General features: G+C 51.6%; 1 pseudogene; it reads right to left on the bottom strand.

Annotated features, from left to right (window-relative positions):
- Positions 1-875: 875 nt before the first annotated feature.
- On the bottom strand, positions 876-1,196 carry LOC101994382 (annotated as a pseudogene).
- Positions 1,197-14,982: the final 13,786 nt, after the last annotated feature.

Here is a 14,982-nt window from a genome sequence, read left to right as displayed (position 1 = left end):
GACAGGCTTCCACATCCCCACTTGATCTGTTTTGATTGCTAGGGAGGGGCATATCCACTGTATGTCTCCCAGTAACTGCTGCCAATCATGTAAGGTTTTAAGATGAGAGGTGTCAATAGTTATTTTTTTTTTTTGGTTTAATTCCATCCGTGGCCAATTGGTACCCAAGGTAGGAATATGGGGCTTGCATTTGGACCTTCTTAGGAGCTATGATCAGCCCTGCACTCTCTAAATCCTGTTTTTAACCAACTGCAAGAGTGCAAAACAGATCAAGTGGGGGTGTGAAGGCCTGTCTTCTAGGGACCCAACAAAGGCTAGGTTTGCTTCCTCACCGGGACAGTCGGATGGTCTAGCTTCTTCAGCCGTTCTATGCCTGGAACTATGGGGATGCCCTGGAAGTACATGGATCCAGGTCATTCACTGGGCTGCCATAGAGTGCAGGCTGTCTGTGCCTTCAAGCTAGGCCTGGGCGTATTAGTACCTCACCAGCAGCACGCAAACGTGGACTCGCATCAGGGTGGGATGACATTCAATAATATAGTTGACTCCAGCTAGGCCAGGGGATGGGAGTTGGCAATGGCAGGTGATGCTCTGGGGAACACAAATGACTTTGTGACCGCAGTTAGGCCTGGAAGTCTAAGGATGCTGTGGGATATCAAGGTCCTGGCAGGTGTTTAGTACTTCCCAACTTCAGCAGGCACCAGAGTGCAGGGTATGGGGGGAATGCATCATCAGGCTGTGTTGGTCAGCTATCTGGTTTACCAGAACCAGGATGGGAGTGTGAAGATGGTGTTGGAGCAGGAGACTTGAGCTCTGAACACAGAAGCTCTTTTTTTTTTCCGCCACAGCAACATTTATTGAGAACGGGGAGGGGATCAGTCCTTCTTGGCCTCTGCTTTCTTCATGGCGGCCAGCACATTGCTCAGCTCCTCCCGCTTCCTCTTGGCGTATGTGTGCGTGGTGTCCACCCGCTTCTTGGTGAACTTGATCGCGTGCTTGTCCTTGGACACCTTGAGCAGCTCCGTGGCGTGCCGCTCGTAGGGCGCGAAGCCGCACACCTCCCGGATCATGTCCCGCACGAACTTGGTGTGCTTTGTGAGGCACCTGCACCGCCGGCTGTGCCTCGGCTGGCTTATGTTCTTCGTCACCTTGTGGAACTGGTTGAGGCCCACAGCCATGGGGTAGCACAGGGCCATGGCTGCTCCTCTCCCATGGCGGCCGAGACAGGCCACAGAAGCTCTTTACTCATGCTGTGTGACCAGATACTGGCATGGGGACCAGGGGCAATCACTATACATGGCTGATGGGCAAGTTTCTTGACCAAAGATATGGCGGGGAGTGTGAGGATTTTCGGGGAGGGAGTTCCTGGCTAGGTAGCTCTGGTGACCAGGCTTCTTGACCCCAACTAGTTTTGGAACTCTTAAGATGCAGGCAGAGAGCTGTGTCTTTAACACTCACCAGAGTAAAACTGGTGAGAGTGTGGCTTGACCCCAGGTGGACCTGGAACCATGGGATGACACAGAGTGCAAAATTGGGACTCATTGGCAGGTTCATTCTGGAACCATGAAGGGGGACACGGAGAGCAAAGGTGGGGCTCATTGGCAGGCTCGGCTTGTATTCAGGCTTTTTAAAAACTAGAGTTTGCCCTGGGAATCTGGTAATTTGGGAAGGGTGGTGTTTGGGGTCATTCCCCTGGTTGGAGTGGTACAGTGAGGCTATGTTTGTGACCTCACTTCAATTCTAGGTTGGTGCAAGAGGGCAGGGATCTGTGTCACAAGGGGAGGCTTCGCTGCTCCAGGAGCAATGGAGTGGACTTATGCCTGGGACCGCAATGACATTTCAAGAAGGTCCTGGAACTGTAGGGATGTCTTTAGCAGTGCACAGGTCTGGGTCACTCACCAGGGTGGGCTGATGTGCGAGTTGAATTTCTCAAGCTATGCCTGAAAGTATTATGATACCTGTGGGACTTTGACCTCTCACAAGGCTGGGATGGTGTATATTCTGCTCGCACCTAGGTAGATCAGGACTTGGGGGATAGCGCAGGCAGGCGTAGTTCTTGGGAACTCAGCAAGCTGTGTCGGTCACCAATCTGCTTCACCAGAATTAGTTCCCGGCATGTGAGGAAGGCACTGGGGTGGGAATCTTGATCTCTTAACAGGGAGGCCAGGTACTCAGGGCTGTGACCCAATATTAGTGTAGGATCTTGGGGGCAATGAAGATACGAGGGACTTTTGCACAATCACCATGCTTTCCTTGGGAGCATCATTTTGACCACAGCTATGCCTGTGAGTGTGATGGTTATCTGGGAAGTCTTGATCACTGGCTAGGCAGTGGTTATGACCAGGTATCTCAACGCTTATCAGTTTGGGGGTTGTTAGGATGCTTGGGGAGAGTCGGGTCTTGATCACACATCAGAGTTTGGCAGTAAGCATGGAACTTGACCCTGGCTGGATCAGGAGCCCTGAGAATGGCTCAGGAGTGCAAAGGTCATGATCATTCACAGACTATGCTTTTTGACCCTAGCTAGTACCTGTGGTGCTGCTGGTGTATAGGCAGCCTGTAGTTGTTATTTCCCATTCTGAGCATGCGCAGGAGAGTAGGGGTCTGAACACAGAGGAGTCTTGACTGGTTTGGGAACTGCTAGAGCAGCTGGGCTATGTTTGGGACTGTGAGAATGGTACAGAAGGGCGGGGTCCTGATCCCTCACCAAGAGGAGCCAGGGACTGTGGGAATGTTCTAGCAGTGGAAGGGTCCTGGCCACTCATCGGGCTGGCCTGGAATGTAGGCAGTGCCTCTCAAGCTATGGCAGAAAATATTGGTATGATTACCTGCAGGATTTTGAGCTCTTACTGGGCAGGGATGGCACGTTCCTATTGAACCCAAACACACCAGGGAACAGCATGATGATTCAAGCAGACAAGGAAGCTCCTGAAAACTCACCAAGCTGCACCACCGTCTGAGCAGAGTGACACTGGCTGGGCCTGTCAGTGCAGAGATGATTTAGGAATGTAGGGTCTTGATCCCTCCGCAGCCAGGTGTGGTACAAGCTCATCCTGACCCCTTCCAGGGTCGGACTATGGGAATGGAATAGATGGACAAGGTTAAGGCAACGATAGTGGTCAAGTTGAGTGGGCCAAGCCAGGCTTGGGATTGTGAGGAGGGTATGTGGGAACAGGGTCCTAATGGTTTATAAGTCTGGCTTCCAGGTGCCTGGGTAGCTTGAACTCACCTGGGCCCGAGAATGCAGGGACAACACAGAGGACTGGGTCCTGTGTTACTCAGGGGGCTGGCGTGTGTGCAGGTTGCATGACCCAAGCTAAGCCTAAGAGTGTTGGCAGTACTACAAGCTTTTGAACTCTCACCAGACTGCGACGGGGCATGTCTTTGTCAAACCCAGCTAGACCAGAGAGTAGGTTGGTTTCAGATTTGAGGTTCTTGGGAACTCACCAAGCTGGGCTGCCATGCAAACTGTGTGGCACCAGCTAGGCCTAACAATGTAAAAAGGATTTGGGAGCACAGGATCTTGAAGACTAACCAGTCTGGCCCTGTATCCATGCAGCTTAACGTCAGCTGGGCATGGGGTTGTGTCAGCAGTGGAGGTTCATTGTCAGTCAAAAGGCTGAGATAGTACACAAGGTTTGTGACCGCAGCTAGACAAGGCACACCCTCTGAAAGATGGAGTTCTTGGGATCTCACCAGTGAGGCCAAGTGCCCAAGTTTATTGACAGCAGCTGGATTGGGGAACTATGGGACCCATGTGGAGGGGCTGCCTTGTGGGAAAACTGTAAGGCTAGGCCAAAAATGTGAGTTTGGTGTATCAGGGCAGATTTTTTTTTTAATCCTTCCCCAGAGTAGTCTGGTGGGAAGGCTGATTCAGCCATTACATCCCTGAGACCAGAGTGATGTCCGGGAAGTGCATGTGTCAGGGTCAGTCGCCATGTTGGGCTAGAGTGCAGGTTTTGAACCCCAAGATGGTCCTTGGTATATTAGTTCCACAGCAGCGATATGCTGTCTTTAGCTTTCAGCAGGCTAGGATGATGAGCAACCTGACTGGCCTCAGGTAGGCCAGGGACTATGAGTCTGGCTATGGCAGGCAAGGTTCTTGGGAACTCAGCAGGCTTTGTCACAACTCCTAGGCCTGGATTCAAGTTTGGTATGGGAGATTGTGATTCTGAAGACTTGCCAGTCTAGGTTGGTATCTGGGCTGCTTGATCCCCAACTAGAACATGGCAGTAGAAGATGGCACCAAAGGGAACCTGGGCGACTTACAAGGCTATACTGGTGCTGGGCTTCACCAGAACTAGGCCTGGGTGTGGTAGGATTACACCAGAGTGAGAATTTTGATCACTGAATAGGGAGGCCCTGGTACTTGGTCTACATGGCCCAAATTTGGCATGGGACCTTGGAAAAGGTGAAGGCAGGCAGGCTTCTTGGGCAGTAGCTTTAGTGGCTGATGGGGAAGCTGCTTGACCACAGCCATGCCTTGGGAAGGATTGTGAGCTACCACGTGGTTGCTGGGAATTGAACTCAGGACCTCTGGAAGAGTAGCCAGTGCTCTTAACCTCTGAGCCATCTCTCCAGACCCGACTTGGGAAGGATTGTAAAGGAAATGACAGCCTTGTTTTCTGGCACGGCAGTGCTGGGGAACAGCTTCTTAACTCCACCTAGTTCTGGGATTTTGGGGATTCTGGGAGAGTTTTGGTTCTTGATTTCTCCGGGTAGGATGGCAAGTATGCAGCCTGACTCTGGTTTGACGGGGAACTGTGAGAATGGCAAAGGGGGCAACAGCTTGGGAAGTAGTTTTTAACCCCAGCAGGCCTGTGGATGTGGTAATTGTTGGGAAGGGTGGGACTCAGGATTGTCCCCCTGGCTGTGTTAAGTGCCCTCTGAGCAAGTAGTTGCTACCTCACTCCCATTCTGAGGAGGTTCACACGAGCAGGGATCTGGGACACAAACGAGTCTTGGCTGGTTTTGGAGCTCCTGGGATTGGACTATGCCTGGAACAGTCAGGATGGCGTGGGTGGGTGGAGTCTTGGTCTCTCACCAAGGGGGCCTGGGACTGTGAGCATGCCCTAGCAGTGCGAGGGTCCAGGTTATCATCAGGCTGGGCTGGAGTGAAGGGTGTGGATGCCAGGCTAGGTTGCAAGTATTGATATGACAGCTGCAGGATTTTGAGCTCTCCCTAGGCAGGGATGGTGCACATTCTGCTTGAACCCAGGGACGCGATGGACCAGGAGGATGGCTCTGCCGTGCACGATTCGGTAGCTCACTGACCTGTGCTCTTGTACCAGTTTTGTTATACCTGCTTAGCCTAGCATGGAAAGATGTTTTGGGAGTGCAGGGTCTAGAAGACTCTGCAGTCTGGTCTGGTTAAAAATGTATCTCAACGCGGAAGCTGGGTGTGAGAGTGTATCAAGATAGAGATGGGCAAGGTTTGGGGTTAATGACGAGGTGATAGGCATGCTGAATGACCCAAGCAATGCTTAGGAGTGTGAAGAGGAAGTAAGAGCAATGTCTTAGCCATTGACCTCAGATGTTCCGGGGCTTCTGACCTCTCTGCAGGGCCTGGGGATACTGATGGCACCAGAGGGTAGAGTTTTGATTCCCTCACAGTGGTCTTCAGTGCATCTAGCATGACCCAAGCTAGGTCCACAGTATTCTAACAGCAGTGGAAAGGTTGCTGAGTTCTCACAGGGCCGGAATGGGATGCAGACAGACTGACTCCAACTAGGCAGGGCGTGACCTCAGGGAGGTGAACGTCTTGGGATTTCACCAGTGAGGCCTGGTGCCAAGGTTGGATGACAGCAACTAGACCCAGAAGTGTCTTATCAGTGCAGTAGGGTAGGAGTCTTGGTTACTCATGAGGTTGGCTAGCAGGACAGCTGTGGAACCAAAGTTGGCCTAAGGATGTGAAGGTAGTCCATGACAGCCGGGGCCATCTCCCTTTGCAGGGTAGGCTTGCTGTTAGGCCGCTCCAGGCCTTCTATTGCTGGGGTAGTAGAGATGACCTGGAAGTACCCAGGTCTTGATCACTCAACCTGGCTGGGCTAGAGTTCAGGCTGGGTAACCCAAATTGGGCCTGCTGGAGAGAGACCTATACTCGCGATTGTAAGGATGGTTCAGGAAAGCAGGCTTTTGATCCCTTACCTAGATGGGCCAGGGATTGTGGGCATGTCCTAGCAGGGCCATGGTCAAGGTCACTAACCATGCTGGGCTGGAGTGAAGGCTATGGATCTCAAGCTTGATTGCAGGACACATGCAGGATTTTGAGCTCTAACCAGGCAGATTGGGAGAGAGACTACAGTAGATGGCTCAGGCTGGCTATTTTCTTATGAATTTACCAAGCTGGATTGCTCTCCAGACTGTGTGAAGCTAGCTAGGCCTATCTACAAAGGATGATTTGGGAGCACAGGGTCTTGAGTATTCCTAAGTCTTGGGTGGAAACGATTCATCTTGACCTCAGCTGGGCTTAGGGGTACAGGAATGGTAGAGATGGACAGAGTTCATCAATCGCAATATTGGATGATGGGCAAGTAAGTGACCCAAGCTAGGCTTGGGAGTGCGAGGATAGGTATGTCGAACAGTGTCTTTATCACTTCCCAGTTAGGGTTAGTGCCCAGGCTGCCTGATCTCAGATGGACCAGGGGACATGAGGATAGCTAGCACATGAGTGTGGTCAGAGACTGCTCCCTCGTTACCCGGCCACAAGAGGGCAGAGATCAGGGTCACACAAGTGGCTGTGAGCCATGTCACATAGGAACTATGGGGAGAGTGAAGGAGGGCTCAGCTTCTGCGCTTGTTTTTTTGTGCCTGAGAAGGCCTGAGAGTGGGGTAACTACAGGGAAAGGTGCTGTTTGTGGTTATGCATCTGGTTGAGCTGGGACAGGAAGGTGGTATCTTGATTCTCCATCAAGATACACCAGGGTAGCTAGGCAAGTTTCTTGAACCTGGGTTCTGGTGCAAACTGTGTCACAGCAGCTAGGTCTGGCAGTATAAAGATGGCTGAGGGCAGGGCTGATGACCAGGCTGCACCAGATGACGAGCTGTCACCAGGGAGGGGTGATCGACTCCAGCTATGCCACAGAACGGTGGTGTGGCTACAGCAGGGGACGTTACTAGGAGCTCAGCAGAATTTGTGACACCAGTTAGGTCTGGAATTAGAAGGACAGTGAGGGAGGCCAGGCTCTGAAACACTCAGCGGTCTGGACTGCTCAACCACAGACAGGCAGCTGTCTGGAAGACTCGTCACGCTGGGCTGGTTAGCAATGTGTTTCACCCGAAGTAGGTTTTAGGGTGTGAGGACGATGTTGACCACTGAACAGGAAGGCCTGGTGCTTGGGCTGTGTGACTCAAATTTGGCAGGGGACCTAGCAGGAAGTGAAGGCAGGTGGGGCTCTTGGGCAGTCACTGTACTTGGCGGATGGGCCAGCTGCTGTCCACAGACATGCCTGAGACAAGTGTGAGGATTTCCAGAATCTCGCTTACTGGCTAGGCAGCACTGGGGACCAAGCCTCTTGCCTAAACACTATGGCGTTGGTGTTGTTGGGACAGCCCATGAGCATGTACCAGAGTAGGTAGATGGACAGGTGGCTTCAGCCCTTTTATGTCGGAGACCGTGAGACTGTCCTGGAAGGGCACAGGTCCTGGTCACTCACATGGCTAGGCTAGAGAGCAGGCTGTGCCCTCATAGCTAGGGCACTATGGTATTAGTGCCATGCCTAGACTTAGCTCAGCCAATTTCATGAATGATGCAGGATCAGTCCAGATTCAGCCAGTCTGCATTTTGTACTATGGAGATGTCCCAGAGCCGCATGAATTCAGGACACTTACCAGGCTAGGTCAGAGTGCAGGCTTCACACCCCAAGCTAGGGCTGAAACTATTAGTACCACACCAGCAGGATGGAATCTAGGGCTCTCACTAGTTTGGGATGGTCTCCAGACTGCCTGATCCCAGCCAAACACCAGAATCGTAGTTATGGTCTGGAGGGCAGGGATCTGGAAGACTTCCTAGGCTGTGACGCCCACTAGAACTGGGACAGGATAGTGAAGAAGGCTCTGGATCACTGAACACAGCAGCCTAGTACTCAGGCTCTGTGACCCAACATTGACACACTACTTTGGGAAAGGTAGAGGCAGATGGGGTTCCTGGGCAATTGCTATGCTTAGTCTATGAGCAGGATGTGCCATGTTGGGGAGTTATCACTGTCTAAGACAGGGCTACTGATGAGGCCGCTTGAGCCCAGCTTGAGCAGGAACTGTGTAAATGGCACAAGCGCTCTAAATCACTCACAAGCTCAGATTATGTTCAGGGTTCTGGAGCACAGCTAGGCCCGAGAGTGTAGTAATGGGTGGGGATGGGTTGGAGACCTCACTCCCATTCTGAGCAGGTGAAGAAGGGCAGGGGTCTGGTTCTTAAAGGAGCCTTGGCTGGTCTGGGAGCTGCTGGGGTGGGATCTGTCCCTGGAACTTTGAAGGTGATACAGGAGGGTGCATCTTGATCATCACCAAGAGGGGCCTGGGACCAAGGGGGAATTTCTAGTAGTGCAAGGGTCCAACCACTTACCAGGCTGGGCTGGTGGGCAGGCTCTGCTTTCCAAGCTAGGCCTGAAATGATGGAAATGACACCTCTAGGATTTTGAGTACTCATGAGACGGGGACTGTGCACATTCGGATGGAAACCCAGACAGATCAGGGACTGTGAGCATGGCTCAGGCAGGTAAGGTTCATGGCAACACCAACTAGATCAGTCAGTGTAAAGTTGGTTTGGAAGTTCAGGGTCTTGATCCCTGAACAGCCTAGTCTGGCACAAATGCATCATGGTCCCACCTAGGTAAGGGAGTGTGAGGCAGATGGCCAAACTCGCAATGCTGGGCTTGGAAGTATAGGATCAATTTAGAGGGCCAGGTTTTTGGATGTGTAAAGATGTGTGGCGTGGCCTTTCTCCCTCCACAGCAGATGCTGGCAGTCAGGCTGCTCCATACATACCTTGCCTGGGTTCATGGGTTATGGAAGTGCGCAGGTCCAGAATTCTCAAAAGACTTAGATAGAATGCACTCCATGCACCCCTAGCTAGGATCTCTAGCTCTCACTTGGCTGAGGTGGTACCCAATCTGCTCAACCCCAGCTAGGCTTGGAAGTATGAGGATGGCATGGGAGACCAGGCTCCTGAATATCCTGGCACTAGGAACAAGGGTCTGGGAGACTCACCGGGCTCTTCTGATGAGCATCCGATTCACTGCGCCTTGTTTGTCTTGTGGCTCACTCCCCTTCTGGCAGGTGCAGGAGAGCAGGAGTCTGTTGACAAAGGAGTCTTGGCTGCCTGGGAGCGGCTGGAGTGGCAACTGTAAGGACTATGTAAGAAGGCATATCTCCATCCCTTAACAAGAAGGGCCCAGCACTGTGGGGATGTCCTGGAAGGTTGCCCCTAGCCAGACCTGAAGACATCCGAATGACACCTGCAGGATTTTTACGATCTCACCAGGCTGGAATGACACTGCATATTCCAAATGGATGGAGCTCATCTCTAGGCCAGGAACCTACCCAGTCAGTGTAATAGTTTGACAGCATGACCCTAGGCGGGCCTGGGAGGGTGGTAATGGTACTGATGGCTAAGGTTCTGGGTCAGTTCCAATGCTGGGCTGGTAGTCAAGCTACATGACCTATGACCTAAGCTGTCTTTGGGAGAGTGCCAATGGCCACACACTGCTATCACACCCAGATGCCATCAGAACTGGGGGTCCTGATTCTGGAGCGCTCATGAAAGTGAGTCGTGGGAAAGTTGTGTTACTGGTATTTATCCTAGAAATGCGAGGCTTTTGCATGAGGGAGGAATCAGGCTGATTCCACAGTTATATTCCTGGGACTATGGAAGTGCCCTGGTTGTGACCCCTGCCCCCTGCTAGGCATGGGAGGATTAGTATCACACCTGCAGGGAGCTCTCACCAGGGTGGGATCATAAATGATCTAGTTGATCCCTGCTAGACCAAAATGTGCGAGTCTTTGGATGGTGTGCAGCTAGTGTGTGGGCTGCTGGGAGCAACTGGGCAGTGGGAAGTCCTGATGGCATCAGAGGGTGGGCATATGGGACACTCACCAGACTATGCTTGACAGCAGTCTTCATCACCTCAACTAGGCCAGGGAGCAGAAGGAAGGATGGAGGCTTGGTACTCAGGCAGTATCAAAAAATATCGAATGGGACCTTGCAGAAATTGAAGGTAGATTAGGCACTTGAGAAATCTCTATGCTTGACTTGAAAAATGCCAGTCCTTGGGGGAATGACTTGCCTTAATTCCTGGTTAGGCAAAGCTGGTAAAGAGACTTCTTTACCCCAACTAGTTTGCATCTCCAGATGTTGAAGCAGAGTCAGGGTCTGATTACTCACTAGGGTAGGCTGTGGAGCAAATAGCCTGGCCCCGCCTGCACCACATCTGTGGGGATGGGACAGGTGGACAAAGACTCAGGTAGTGTGCTGGCTTGATTGTCCCAGCCGAGCTGTATGGGAAGCATGGGGAAAGGTGTGGTTTGAGGGTCACTCACCTGGTTGAGCTGGTGTACATTTAGCCTGTGGTTGTGACCTTACTCTGTTCTGAGCTGATGAAGGAAGGCAGGGGTCTGGGCCACAAAGCAGTCTTTGAGACTGTGGGGATGTCCTAATCGTTCAAGGGCCGGCTGGCTCAGCAGGCTGGACTGGACTTATGGCTGTGTTTCTTAAGCTAGGCCTGAAAATATTAGTATAACACCTGTTGCTTCTTTGAGCATGTGGAATGGTGTTGATTAATTAATACTGAATAATCCAGTTAGGATAGTCCCCTTATAACCATTAAAGTATAATTGTTATTCTTGAGCTGGCCTGTTTATTTATCATACCAACCTAATTTGCAACATGGCAGGATTGCTCAGGTAGGAGTGATTTTTATGACATCACCAAGCTGGGCTGCTTTACTGTGTGACATCAGTAAAATGATTGATTGGGAATGCAGGGTCTCAGTTACTCACCTCTTGGGTTCAATGCCCATAACCCCAGCTGGGCTGGGAAGTGTGGAAATTGTGCAGAGACACAGAGAGAGTCAGTCACAAGGCTGGGATGGTGAGCAAGCTGCGTGAGCTCAGCTGGGCTGGCCAAGTAGGACCAGCCCAGGAGAACGGGGGCTGGGTCTCTCACTAGGCTGCCTGGAGAATGGGGAACTTGCCATAATCTAAGCCTGGAAGTATTCTGAGAGAGCAGGATGTGATTTTGAGCTCTTCCCAGGCTGGGATGAAGTCCAGTCTGAGCACTGGTTCAGGCAGGCAAGGATTCTGGGATCTCACTAGTGACGGGCAAGACCCAGGTTGCTTGACAACTGCTTGATCTGGCAGTATGGTTAGGATCAGTGTGGAGGGGTAACACAAGACTGTGTTGTGTGAAGGCTCTGTCACTCAGTGCCGGTACTGGGAGGGTAAAGATGGGGCATGAGGGTGTGGTCTTGCTCCATCACCCGGGCAGGCAGGTGGTCAGGCTGCCTCAGTCATGGTTTGCCTGTGACTACATGGCTATCCTGGAAGTGCTTGGGTCCAGAGCATCCACTAGGCCGGGGAAGAATATAGGCTGTGCACACAAAGCGGCACGAGAGAATGTTGGCACCACACCAACCGGATAGGATCTTGACCTGTTGACATGCCAGGGTGATGTGCAGTCTGATTGACCCAACCTAGGGCAGCAGATGTGAGCCTGGCTCTAGCAGAGAAGGCACTTGGGGGCTCAGCAGGCTTAGTGACAACAGTTAGGCCTGGAAGTGTAAGGTGGTATAGGAGGCAAAGGTCTGCTTGCCCCCACCCAGATGCTCAGTAGGCAGTAAAGATGGTACCAAAGAGCACCAGTCTGGGAGAATCACCAGGTAGTGCTGGTCAGCGATGTACTTCACCTGAACTAGGCCTGGTTGTGTGAGGAAGGCACTGGAGGAGGAGTCTTGGTCACAGAACAGGGAGGCTTGGTACTCAGGCTGAGGAAATTGAAGGCAATTCGTCTTCTGGGCCATCAATGTGCAGGCACGTTGCTTGACCATGTCTCTGCCTGGACACATGAGGACTTTCAAGGAAGGAGGAATCTTGGTCACAAGCTAGGTAGTGATGGGGACCGGGCTGCATAATCCTAAATTTTTCTGGCATTGTTAGGATACTGTAGGCGAGTCAGTTATGATTCCTCAGCTTGACCCCAGCTGAGTAGGAGTTGAAGGGATGGCACAGAAGGGCAAAGAAAAGCATTACTCACAGGCTCAGTTCCAATATATGCTTCTTGACCCCTACTAGGTCTGGGAGTGGTGGGGCCACTCATCTAGTTGGGCTGGTACCCACCAATCCATGATCATCAGAGTAGGTTCAGGAGGGCATGGGGTCTGGGTTCCAAAGGAGACTTCACTGATCTCGAAGCTGGCACAGTGGGATGATGCCTGGAACCGTTAGAATGGTGCAGAAGGGCAGGGTCTTGATCCCTCACCAAGAAGGTTCTAGCTGTGAAAGGGTCAGGGTCACTCACCAGGTTGACTGAATAGCAGGATTTTGATCTCAAGCTAGTCCTAAATTCCGAGTATGACATCTTAGTATGACATCTTCAGGATGTGGTCTGGGATAGTGCACATTAATAACATACATACATGCATGCATACATACATACACACATACATGGTTTTTCGAGACAGGGTTTCTCTGTGTAGCCCTGGCTGTCTTGGAACTAGCTCTTGTAGACCAGGCTGGCCTTGAACTCACAAGAGATATGCCTGCCTCTGCCTCCTGAGTGGTGGCATTAAAGGCTTGCGCCACAATTGCCCAGCTGTGCATGTTAATATTAAATCCACCTAGGCTGGTCCCTAGGAGAATGGCCCTGGATAGAGAGACTCTTTCACCAAGCCACTGTGTGAAAATATTTGGGGCCTGGCAGTGTGTGCTTTCAGAGCACAGGGGCTTGATCACTCAACAGTTTGGTTTATGTACAGTGCTCAAATTCAAGCTGGGCTATCCAAGCTAGGCTTGAAGTCCGAGACTGGAGTGTGAAAGCAGGGTGTTGGTCACTTAAAAGATCTGAGCTGGGCTTGGGGGTGTGAGGACAGTACAGGAGGCTGGACGTTTAGGTCAGGTACAAGGCTGGCTTGAATGCAGATGGCAAGACCCAAGCTAGGCCTGCGAGTATTAAGACAGAAGCAGGGCAGGACTTCTGAGCTCTCACCAGACAGGCCTGGTAGGGGTCAAGAAGCAGGCATAGGAGATGTAGCTGTGAGTAACTGCCCCCTTTGCCCTCCTGTGCCATCCCTTCAACCCCACTTAAGCTGTGGACAAGCTGAGTGATACTAACTGACCTAACAATGCCAGAAAAATGTGGGGTTAAGCAGTCACCAGTGCTGTTTAGCTTGTGATCGAGATTCCAGACAAAGCAGTGACTCCGTTCAACACTGGGGAGTTCTTGGAATCTCACCAGGGAGGGATAGTACCCTGGATGCTTGAGCACCTTAGCCTGGGAATATGGGATCCCTGCGGAGTGGCAAGATTCTGGATCACTCATGAGACTGGCTTGTGGGAAAACTGATACCTCGATTAGCCTAGGAATGGGAAGATGTTTCCTGAGGGTGGATTCTTGTTCCCTAACAGGATAGGGTGGTGACTGGGTCACTTTATCCACTCTATGCCTAGCACTATTGGGATGGGTTTGAAGTGTATGGATCCAGGCCATTCACTAGCCTGGGCTGGAGTGAAGGCTGTGCTCCCCACACTGGGACCAGAAGTATTAATACCACAACCTCTGGGTAGGATTTGAAGCTCTCACCAGGCTGGGGCGGGGGTGCAGGCTCATTGACCCCAGATAGGGTAGAGCGTGTCAGTCTGGATACTGGAGGTGAAGCTCTTGGGTACTCAGAAGGCTTCTCTTGGAAGCATGAGGATGGTGTGTGAGACCAGGGACCTAGAAACCCACCAGTTTGGACTGGTGTCTGAGTTCAGTGGCATTAGAGATGACAGCAGAGGGCAGGTGTCTGGGAGACTCACCAGGCTGTGCTGTTTAGCAAACTGCTTCCCTGGATCTCAGCCTGGATATGTGAAGAAGGCACTGGAGCGGAATTCTTCATCCTGTGTGCAGACGTTTTGTCTCTAGCTTGGCCTAAGTATCAAGAAGGCCTGATATTCAGGCTCTGTGTCCTGATATTGATTTGGACAATGGAGAAAGTGAAGGCAAGTAGGATCATGGGAAATCACTATGCTTGACTCATGGGCAAGCTGCTTGACCACAGCTATGCCTGAGTGTGTGAAGACTGTTGAGAAAGGAGATCTTTTTTTTTTTTTTTTTTTTGATTTTCGAGACAGGGTTTCTCCGTAGCTTTTGGTTCCTGTTCTGGATCTAGCTCTTGTAGACCAGGCTGGCCTCTACCTTCCCAGTGCTGGGATTAAAGGCGTGCGCCACCACCACCTGGTGAGAAAGGGAATCTTGGTCACTAGCTAAGCAGCACTGGTGTCCATGCCACCTGTCCCCAACATTTTCTGCCACTGTTAAGAGGCTGGGAGAGGGTAAGGTCATGATCACTCACTGGGATAGACTGGTAATTAGCTCGATCCTAGCTGGGCTGGCAACTGTAGGGATAACACAGGAGGGAAGGCTTACCTACAGGCTTAGCTATGGTGTGGACATTTTGTCTTCAGCTAGGCATAAGTGTGTAGAAGTTGTGAAAGGGTGGAGCTCATGGTCACTCACCTGTTTGGGCTGGTACATCGACTGTGTCGTGATGTCACCACTTTCTGAATAGGTGCCCAGGATAAAGGCCTTGGTCCCAAAGGAATCTTGGCTGGTCTGAAAGCATTCTGGAATGAGAAATATGGTAAAGGAGGGCAGAGTGAGGGGCCAGGGACTGTGAGAATGTCCTAGTAGTAAAAGTATCCATGTCGTTTAGTAGCTTGAGTTTGACTGCAAGCTGTGCATCCCAAACGAGACTCTAAAGTATTAATATGATGCTGCAGGATTTGGGG

Source organism: Microtus ochrogaster, unplaced genomic scaffold, assembly GCF_000317375.1.
Source record: "Microtus ochrogaster isolate Prairie Vole_2 unplaced genomic scaffold, MicOch1.0 UNK159, whole genome shotgun sequence".
NCBI classification, from domain to species: Eukaryota; Metazoa; Chordata; class Mammalia; order Rodentia; family Cricetidae; genus Microtus; species Microtus ochrogaster.
Note: the sequence above shows the minus strand (reverse complement) of the source record. Positions and strands in the feature narration are given on the sequence as shown.